Here is a 10,783-nt window from a genome sequence, read left to right as displayed (position 1 = left end):
CGATGGAGGTAGCGGTGGTGGTGGTGAGGGTGGTCCTGGCAAAAGAAGGCGGTGGCAGTGGTGGTGGTGGAAAGCGGTGGGCAGTGGTGAAAGTCAGTGGCGGTGGCAGTGGTGGTGGTGGTGAAAGGCAAATGTGGTTGTGGTGGAAGGTAGTGGTGGTTTTTAGACTTGTAACATGAGAGTTTTTTGGGAAGTTAGTTTTTTAAAAAAATTAACTTGGGAATGGAATGGCCATTCCATAGGTTTAGTTGTGGAATGGATTTTCATTCTCAAGAATGGATTTTCATTTCAATGGAATGGTCATTCCCACTTTAAATTGTATACCAAACAAAGGAATGGTTGGAATGGACATTCCATTCCATTCCTGCACACCAAATGCAGCATAATAATATTTAAATACTAAATGATAGTAACCAGAAGGAAGGCAAGGGATGAGAAAGAGAAGATGAGATAAGTCGAGAAGAAAGTGATGAGAGGAAACGAAAGGGGTGAGAAATCAGATTGAAAGAAGTAGGATAGATAGATGGAGGGATTAAGAATAACAAGAACAAGGAGAGAGAAGGACACAAAGAGAGTTCGTAAACTCAACGATAATATTCAATATTCCAAAAACTAATTTGTCTTATTACATTTGAGCCCTTTATATAAGCAAAACATAAACAAACCTTAAAACAATAAAGTACTAAAATATCCCTAAAATTAAAACATTATTAAAAGGGTCGTGATAGATAGACCAATGGTTTTGGCCGATTGGTTTGGTAGAATAGACGTGGCAGTCCATGTAAGCTACTTTTTTTTTCATTTTTTTCGATAGAGCGGGTAAGGCTGACAAACAACTAAAAAAGGAAAAGAAAAGGGATTTTATTGGATTAACTTGTGGGCTTGATTTGCTTGAAGACGTGCAGAGATTTTGTTGTGTTAAACTGCCACTAGATTTTTTTTCTTTTCCGATCTTGATATTTCAGATCACCATGCGTCGACGAGCTTGGGTTGCGATTTAAAATTTTTTTGCAGAGATCGAGCTATCGCTGTTTGCCACCAACGGAGCCATCACTTATTGTTGGTTGTTTTTTGTTTGGGGCTTCGTTGTTTAATGGCCTTGGTTCTTTATTGTTCTCATCTTTGTTGTCAATCGGATTACCTCAACAATCTCTCTCTCGGAATAGAGTTGTTTGCACCGAGAGGAACAAAGTTTCACTGATGACTTTCAATTTCCTGTCGCCGAGAAGTCTGCACAGACTAATAGTGTTATTTATCCCATCGAAGACCACCGACGACCCCTTTGCTGCTGTCGCCAGTTGTGTACTTGCCATTTGTGACTGTTTTTGTGATCTGTGTCTTCGTTTGGGGCTAATTTCTTGGTCCTTTTGCCATCGATTGGTTCTTCTCTATTGCCAAAAGAGAGTTGCAGAGGCTGCCATGTCCTTATCGTAGGTGAGCCGCAGTTTGGTGACTGAAATTGTGAAGAAGATGAAGGGTCTTTGGCTACACACACATTCTTTTTGCCAGCTAGATGCCACCTTGAATTCTGCCTAGGAAATCGGCCAAACCTATCGGCATAAATATCATTTTCCTTCTTAAAAATAACCATAAGCATAAATAAAAACCCTATTTTACTAATATCCCTAATTCTATCTTTCTTTTCTGCTTCTCCAATGATAAGTATGGGTCATATATGGTTTTCGCTCTTCAATTGTGCCTGTTCTCCATCACTGTTCTTCGGATTATTCGATTTCTCAAGCAAGCTCCGGGTCTTGGGTTGTTGTATAGATCAAATGGACACCTTAAAGTGGAAGGTTTTATAGATGTTGATTGGGCCGGTTCTCCCTCATAAAGGAGATCCACTACAGGTTATTGTACTTTCGTAGGAGTTAATCTAGTTACATGGAAAAGTAAGACGCAGACAATCGTAGTGTGATCTAGTGCTGAAGCCGAGTATAGGGCAATGGCCCATACTTCTAGTGAGTTAACATGGTTACAACATTTCTTTGAAGAACTTGGCTTAACAGTCAAAACTCCTCTTCCATTTTTTTTTTTTTTTTTTGATAAGAACTCCCCTTCCATTATTTTGTGATAAACAAGAAACTCTTCATATTGCATCCAATCCAGTGTTTCATGAGAGAACCAAGTATATTGAAGTTGACTGTCATTTTATTCGATATAAGATATTAAGTGGGAATATCTCAACCCCATTTCTGATATGTGAAGATAAACTTGCTGATATGTTTACTAAGGCTTTGAGTCATAATAGGTTGAGGTTTATTTGTTCTAAGCTGGGACTATATAACATATACTCACCAGCTTAAAAAGGAGTGTTAGGATATTAGGTATTTTACTAAAGGGCAATATAATCATTTTATTGTAATAGCAATTGTATATATATACACATACGTGAGAAGAGAAGGGTTGGATTCTTACTCACAAAATTCCCAATAGCTGTGTTTTCTTATTTTGGAAACCCTAAATTCAGTAGAATCCATTACAAGTAAATACAGAACAAATCTAGTTATATATAATGATCTACTGTGATCTTTTCAACTATTAAAGAGAAACTCCATTTTCAATAAAACCCTTTTGGTGGGTTCGGAGAAAAGGGCCTCTAATTTTCGAAATAGCATTACAAAAACAAAAGCAAACAATATAATCAACTACAAAACCACTACTGGTCTAACATGGAATTGGTGCCTCTTTCAGAAATCAAATATGGATAGGTGATGGTTAACTACTTGTTAACTAAGTTCCATTTATATCATACACCTTCTTCCAACAACACTTTATTTGTTTTTTAACATCAAGTTATTACTTTTATTTCTTTTTTGACACCAAGTTATTACCATTATATCCAAAGATTAGATGCAAATAACAATATCGAAGGTGGAAAAGTGTGAGAAAAACCCACATTGTTCCAGCAATTCTGGTGCTGATATGTGTGTTCTCTTCTTCATCAAGCTTAGCCAAACCAAAGTCAGATATCTTAGCATTTAGATCCTTATCAAGCAGCACATTGGTAGCCTTAATGTCTCTATGAACAATTTTCAACCTTGATTCCTCGTGAAGATAAGCTAAGCCCCTTGCTATTCCTAAGCATATCTTCTTTCTTGCTGGCCAATTCAGGTTTAGCTGGTGTTCTTTGCTTCCTAGAAGTAAGAGAGAGAGGGAGTTATGTCATAATAGTCACTCTAATAACATATATACAATAGTGTCAAAGGTAATATGGAAGTAACTAACAAAAAGTGCACGGGCAAGACTGTTGTTCTCCAAGTATTCATATTAGCAACAACTGGTTTCCTTCAATGTAACAACCATAAAGCCTCACGAGGTTCAGGTGTTGTAGGACAGGTATCATGCCTACCTCATTGACAAACTCGCGATTTCTTTGCTTAGATTTGGAGGAAAGCTGTTTAACATCGATTACTGCACCATCTGACAATACACCCTAAAATCAAGCAAAAAGAATTTCAAATGATTGAAGATAACAAACAATATATATAGCGGTCATATAAAAAAAATTCTTAGACTTCCCATTACTGCCTCTAGGCAAGGACTTAAATTGACACATGACCTTAATGTTGCAAGATAGTTATGGAAATTTGATAAGTTGTGTAAGCAATAACCTTGTAAACTGGTCCAAATCCTCCTTCACCAATCTTGTTTGTAGGGTCAAAGTTCCTGGTAGCAACTTTGATCTGTCTTAAAATGAAATAACCTGTTTATAGATCTAGCCCTCGAAGTTCTGCAACAAAGACCCAAAATAGAAATTAAAAAATCATTGTAAGAAAAAAACAGTTGAAAAATAACAGTTCATCGTCCTTTTCCAATTTCCCTCCAACCATGAGGTTGCAACACTGCATAAATCATGATATGTTAGAGCCACGAATTCTTACCTTATATGATCATCAGTAGATAGCTTTTCATGAAGTAAAGTTCACTTACATGTGGTTATTTTCTTTATCACAATTTAAATAGTTACAATTACATGTGCAAGTAAAAATTGGGCTAATGTTTACCATACATGAAGATTCTTGCTCATTACAGCATCTATCTTATAAACAACAAAATTATCTTTATGCATAGTTTTACTAATTTAACCTGACGTTTGTAATAACTCTCATAGAAGATCTACACAAGCATTACAGATTTTCTCGAGTAATATAAACATTCCAATCCATATTAAATTTATGTCAAAACACCCAAAGGGAGGACTGGTGTTTCGGTAATTCCATAAACCTAGCTAAGCTCATACAGGTTCTAACTTACACATGGTACAAGAAAAAAAAAATGTGTTTTTAGATCTCACCTTTATCTTCAAGGTTATTCCCTCCTAAATAACCTTTAATTCGAAGTACTAACAAAATCAACACAAGGACCACGCATGAAGCAACCACGATACCAACAATAGCTCCAACAGAAAGTCCAATATCAGGATTGAAGTCTACAAGAAGAGAAAGATACTCTCGTTACAAGGTACTAGAAAAAAAAAAAATGAGCCACACCCAGACTGAAAGATACACGTACGTACTTGGTGTCACTGAAATAGCAGATATAAGAGGTCCATATACACCTCTCCCAGGAATTGCATTAGTCTCTTTCCCAGACCAGTATAAGTGGATCTCCAAAGTGCTGCCACTAACTTTTACATCATGCACCTTAGTGATGTTTTTGCCAGGACCTTCAGCTTCCTCCATAATGTTAAAATCCTTCAAAAAAGGTTTTCCCTATAGAAGAAGTGAAGTTAACACAAGCCTAGACAAAAGTTAAATAACTTCTATTTCAGAGATAAGAAATCAGTAGCAAATTAAGAAAAGAGAGAGCCCTGAAAACAATTGATGTTCATATGAAATGGCCAAAATATTAACAAAGTCAAGAACAACATTACAGCATTGCTACTTGTGCATTAATATGTTAATACAAGTAAGCTGGCTCCTACTCACTTGAATTGATACATCAAAAATCGGCTTCCCGTGCGAGGCTACTAAATGTCTGGTCATCTGAAAACATTATTTCAGTAAAGTGGAGACGAAATTTGTAACTGCCTTTACGCAAACAAAGGCCATAGTACTTGAGTGAAGTAAGGGCAAGGCGTGCTGTTCCATATATCTCATTCTCATCAATCAATTTAAAAGAGGATGAGTTTTTTGCTATGCAACCCTTTTTTTCGTCGCCCATGAAAACCCCTGTAGTACTTGTAGACACTAAAATTTTAGTGGTCTTTGATTTGGACAAACGGTCACAAAGACTGTTGAAGAGAAGGACTTACAAATCGCTACACTGATGAACAAATTGGAAGTTCAGACCTTTGGTGAATCACCAGTACAATCTGGGCATCCTACATCTTCCACAGCACTGCCAATTGGGAATCATGCAACTTTCACACCACCATCGTCTGGGAATCCTACATCTTCCGCAGCAATGCTGACAGAGAATCTTAATTCTACCGCACAAGGTACTCGTATGGAGGACCCCAAACAGACGCCGGTTACAAAACAGGTGGCTAGTCAAAACTAGACGCTGGTGACATAATAGGCAGCTAGTCACACCAATCATGCTTCTTTAGTCTCTTCATTATCTATCGCATAATTGCAAGATATGATAACGAATACAATTTGAGCTTAATACGGAGGCATCTCACAGAGCACTCTCATGTACTCAAAGCCCTATACAAGGAGAATTGACAATATGAGGATGCATGTAGGATACCAACCTTTGAAGATTTAGCAATTTAACGGAAAAGGTAACCCCAAGCAACACATTGCCCATTTTATCGAGACTTGCAACAATGCCAGAATAGAAGGGGACTTACTAGTTAAACAGTTTGTCCACTCCCTTAAAGGAAATGCGTTCGAGTGGTACACCGACCTAAAGTCAGAGTCAATTGATAGTTGGGACCAAATGGAAGGAGATTTCTTGAGCAGGTTCTATAGCACTCGTCGTACTGTTAGTATGATAGAGTTGACTAACACGAAGCAATGGAAGGATGAGCCTGTAATCGACTACATTAATCGGTGGAGAGCACTCAGTCTTGACTGCAAGGACCGATTGTCAGAAATCTCTGCTGTGGAGATGTGTATGTAGGGAATGCATTGGGGCCTTCTTTACATTCTACAAGGTATAAAACCCCACACATTTGAAGAATTGGCAACGTGTGCCCATGACATGGAGATCAGTATGAAATCCCATGAAAGCAAAAGTCCCGTGGCTATAGAACCACGCAAGGATAAGAAAGACTGGAAGAAGGGAGATAAGTCGTCAAAGGCCGCTGTTAAAGATTCCATGGCTATCTTAACCACCCCAATCAAGATATCTATTAAACATGACAAGAAGGATGATAAAAAGCCTCGCTAGTTTCAAGAGAGGGAAAGACCCATTCCCCGATTCTGATGTCCCAGGCATATTGGAATGTTTACTCGAAAGAAAAGTTATAGAACTTTCTGAATGCAAACCCCCTCAAGAGATGGGACGTGTCAACGATCTAAAATACTGCAAATATCATCGTATTGTTAGTCATCCAATTGAGAAGTGTTTTATCTTTAAGGAGGTGGTGATGAACCTGGCAAAACAAGGAAAAATCTTGTTGGACACAGACGAAGTTGTAACTTCAAATCAAACTACTGCTACTGTGACAACCTCTATTATGGGGAGTGCTCGTTCTCGACTTTCAACTTCTGAGATGTATTGGACAACCACCCAGTTTGGCTCATTGGAACTAATCCCCATCTCTATTGGCAAAGGGAGTGCACTTGACGTTTCAACCTTTGGAAGGGTCTTTCCTCAAGATGATTAAGAAGGATGGACTTTGGTGACAAGAAAGAAACCACGGAAGCAACGAGCTAACATTTTTCAGATTAGTTATTCTGATAGGGGGCAAAGGAAGAAGAAACCTCAATATCGCCATAAGTAGTCTGGCCATAACAAAAAATGGGTCAAGAAGACACAATCAACCAAACACGCCTCTATAAGCCAAAGGATCCAGAAACCTATTTCTTTACAAGAGTTCTTTCCAGAAGGATATCTAGATGACGAAGTTGTGACAGCTTATATGGTTTCAACTAAAACGGGCCCTGATGGTAAGAATAGCAAAGATCAAGATGAAGCCCAGACTGTGGAGAATCATACAAAGGATGCTGCCATCATTGAAAAGTTCGATGATGATGAAGTAGTTGGAGGTACACTAGATTCATGTTTTGCACCAATTATTTTCACTGACGAAGATCTTCAGTTGGGTTCGAAGCCGCACAATTGTCCTCTTTTTGTTTCCGGTTACATAAAGGAACAAAGAGTTACTCGAATTCTTATTGATGGTGGATCAGCGGTGAATCTCATGCCAAAATTTACGATGAAAAATCTCGGCATCACAGCCGACGAGTTATCTCGTAGCCGTCTTATTATTCAAGGTTTTAACCAAGGAGGACAAAGAGCTATTGGCATGATTCGGGCAAAACTAATTATTGGCGAGCTCCAAGCTGAAACCATATTCCATGTTATTGATGCAAAAACGTCCTATAATATGTTGTTAGGAAGGCCTTCGATACATAGTAATGGTGTCATTCCATCAACTCTTCATCAGTGCTTCAAATTCTACAAGAATGGCATACAAACAGTTGTGATAGACCATAAACCATTTACAGAAGCAGAATCTCATTTTGCCGATGCCAAGTTCTATATCGATCCTGATACACCTTCGAAAGTGCCCATCCCAAGCCATCCGTCTATACAAGAGATTCAATCTACAAAAACAAAAGAAGCGTTAAGTGATCCATTAGATGTTCAATGACAGACATTGTAAGGGTAGCTAAAACACTAGGGGCCTCGATAAAAGCACATCAGAGGAAACCTATTTAAAAGTATGTTCTAAAATCTCAACGACAAGAAGGGCAGTCACCTGTCATTGAAATACTTGAAACCAAAGAATTTAAATTGAAGATGTCACAAACCAAAGAAAAAGAAGATGTGGAAAAGCTGAAAGGAGAGTTAACTCTTCCTCTCACCAAGATTCAAAAGTCTTTGCCTTCCAAGCCTCCGTTAAAAGGGTTCATGTGGCCTTCTCAATCTCTGGTCAATCATGGATCACTTCCAAAACAAAGGACTGATGAAGGATTCGATCCTAAAGCATACCAACTCATGGCTAAGTCGGGGTATGATTTTACAAATCCTGCAAACCTTGGAAAACTGAATTCAGAGGTCACCGGTGAGAAAATGCATGGCCTCAATGAGACACAGAAGAAGTTGAAAGATCAAGGGCATAGAATCATTCTACCCAAGTCTGGTATCAGTTTCGTACCTTCTGAGCCACTTCGAATTCACATTACAAAAAAGGATAGGAAGTCAAACACTTTTTATATTGGGTTTGAAGAAGTCAAAGATGAACAAGACCAACAGAGTATGCATTAAAAATCAGTCTTCGACCATATAGGAGCTCCATGTGATCGAGCATCTGTATTCAACAGGTTGTCAAGCCAAAAGTCAAATGTCTCAAGTTCTCATGTCAACAGTTTGCCTCGTACCTCTGTTTTTACAGAATGAGCTTTCATGACCAAGGAAGAAAATCTCCACAACCTCAACCTCGAAAGTCAGTATTTTCTCGAATTGGTACTATCAATGATGCACCGCTAAAAAGTAGCAAGAGTGGGAAGTCAAAGGAAACAAGCATTGATGTGGTGAACAATAGTGAAGTTCAGAGCCTAGTGCCCTCATGAATGAAACGTAAAACAGAGGAAGATGTCACCAATGATGTTACATTAAAAGCTAGAAGACGAACCATTGTATTCACTAATCAAGCAAAAGAAGTGGATAAAATAGAAGACATTGGCGAATCATCTTGTGTTACTTCATACCACATCACTATTGAAGAGGAACCTGACTCTGAACAACCTGATGACATCGAGAAAGCACCCACCAACACTAGAAGACGGGGGGGCAGGCTACCGTTGATCAACTCAAAAAAATCAACTTAGGAACTGATGATCAACCCAGACCAATTTTCATTAGTGCATTCATAAGCCCCTCAAAAGAAAATGATTACTTTCAATTGTTGTATGAGTACAAGGATGTCTTCACTTGGACATACAAAGAGATGCCCGGTCTTAATCCTAAAATTGCAGTGCACAATCTTGCTGTCAAATATGGGACACGTCCGATTAAGCAATCTCAACGTTTCTTCCATCCAAAGCTAGTTCCGAGGATAGGGGAAGAACTCAACAAATTGATTGAAGTAGGGTTCATTCGTGAGGTCAAATATCCAACATTGATATCGAGCATTGTTCCAGTGAAAAAGAAAAATGGACAGATTCGAATTTGTGTGGATTTTCGTGATTTAAATAAGGCATGCCCAAAAGATGATTTTTCCTCTTCCTATCCCCGAACTCATTGTGGATGCAACCATAGGGCATGAAGCTCTCTCATTCATGGATTGTTACTCCTGGTACAATCAGATAAGAATGACTCCGAAAGATGAGGAACTAACTGCCTTTCGCACTCCTAAAGGCATATATTGCTACAAAGTTATGCCCTTTGGACTAAAAAATGCGGGAGCAACATACCAGCGCACCATGCAAAGGATCTTCGACGACATACTCCACAAGATTGTTGAATGTTATGTTGATGACTTGGTGGTTAAGACGAAAGAATGAAGGAATCATTTACAGGATCTACGTACAGTTTTTAATCGCCTCTAAAAATTTTAACTCAAGATGAATCCTCTTAAATGTGCATTTAGTGTGACTTCAGGGAAATTCCTGGATACGTTGTACATCATCGTGGTTTTGAGATTGATCCTAATAAAGTGGAGGCCATTCAAAAGATGCCGCCACTAAAGAATTTACACAAGCTTCGAAGTTTACAAGGACAACTTGCGTTCCTTCGTAGGTTCATCTCAAATTTGGCTGGCCGTTGTCAGCCTTTTAACCGACTCATGAAGAAAGACACCTCATTCATCTGGGACCAATCTTGCCAAAATGCTTTTGACAGCATCAAAAAGTACCTTCTTAATTCTCCGGTATTGAGAGCACCTGTACCTGGAAAGCCGCTCATACTTTAATTCTCCAAATGTACCTTCTTAATTCTCCAAATGGGATGGACCATATGTTGTTCGTGAAGTTTATACAAACGGCGCATATCTCATTATTGATGAAGATGGAGTAAGAGTGGGGCCCATTAATGGCAAGTTCCTGAAGCGCTATGGTCCTGGCCTGCATGAGCTAAAACTATGTAATGCCCAAAAAAAAAAAAAAACAAAAAAAAATGACAACATACTCCTGGCCCGCAAGAGTATAAACTGTGAATGGTGAAACCAATAAACAATGATAACATTTTTGTTCACAAAAAAAAAAAAAAATAAATAAATAAATAAATAAATTTACTCGTCGTGAGATATCTAAAGGACTAGTCACAATTAATCAACTTGATTTACTGTCAAAATATTATTGTTGCTCATCATAAATTTTCAACTTGACTCGCTATCAAGATGTTGTCACTCATCATGCGATATCAAAAGTGCTCTTCGCACCCTGTCAACTTGGCACGCCGCCAAAATGTAGCTGCAAAGAAGAATTTTGGTCCGTCGTCATAGTTATAGCTACAAAAAGAATTTTGATCCGTCAAAATGTAACTACGAAGAAATAAATTGGTTCGTCGCTAAACTGCAGCTGCCTAGGAAAATTATGCTCATCGCTGAGGTATTCTTAAAAGAGAAATTTTGCTTGCCGCCAAGGCATTACTAAAGAATCCAGTTCATCATCAAACTGTTGTTGCAACAAAATTTTGGCTCACCACTGAAGTGTCGTTGAAA

General features: G+C 38.4%; 1 pseudogene; it reads right to left on the bottom strand.

Moving 5' to 3' along the window:
• Nucleotides 1-1,252: 1,252 nt before the first annotated feature.
• Nucleotides 1,253-6,272, bottom strand: LOC132309030 (probable LRR receptor-like serine/threonine-protein kinase At1g53430; annotated as a pseudogene).
• Between the last annotated feature and the right edge of the window lie 4,511 nt (nt 6,273-10,783).

This window comes from Cornus florida, unplaced genomic scaffold (assembly GCF_030987335.1).
Source record: "Cornus florida cultivar Cherokee Brave unplaced genomic scaffold, ASM3098733v1 CherokeeBrave_3.0.0_Hap2_Chr05, whole genome shotgun sequence".
NCBI lineage: Eukaryota > Viridiplantae > Streptophyta > Magnoliopsida > Cornales > Cornaceae > Cornus > Cornus florida.
The sequence above is the reverse complement of the archived record's forward strand: the minus strand, read 5'-3'. Positions and strand labels throughout refer to the sequence as shown.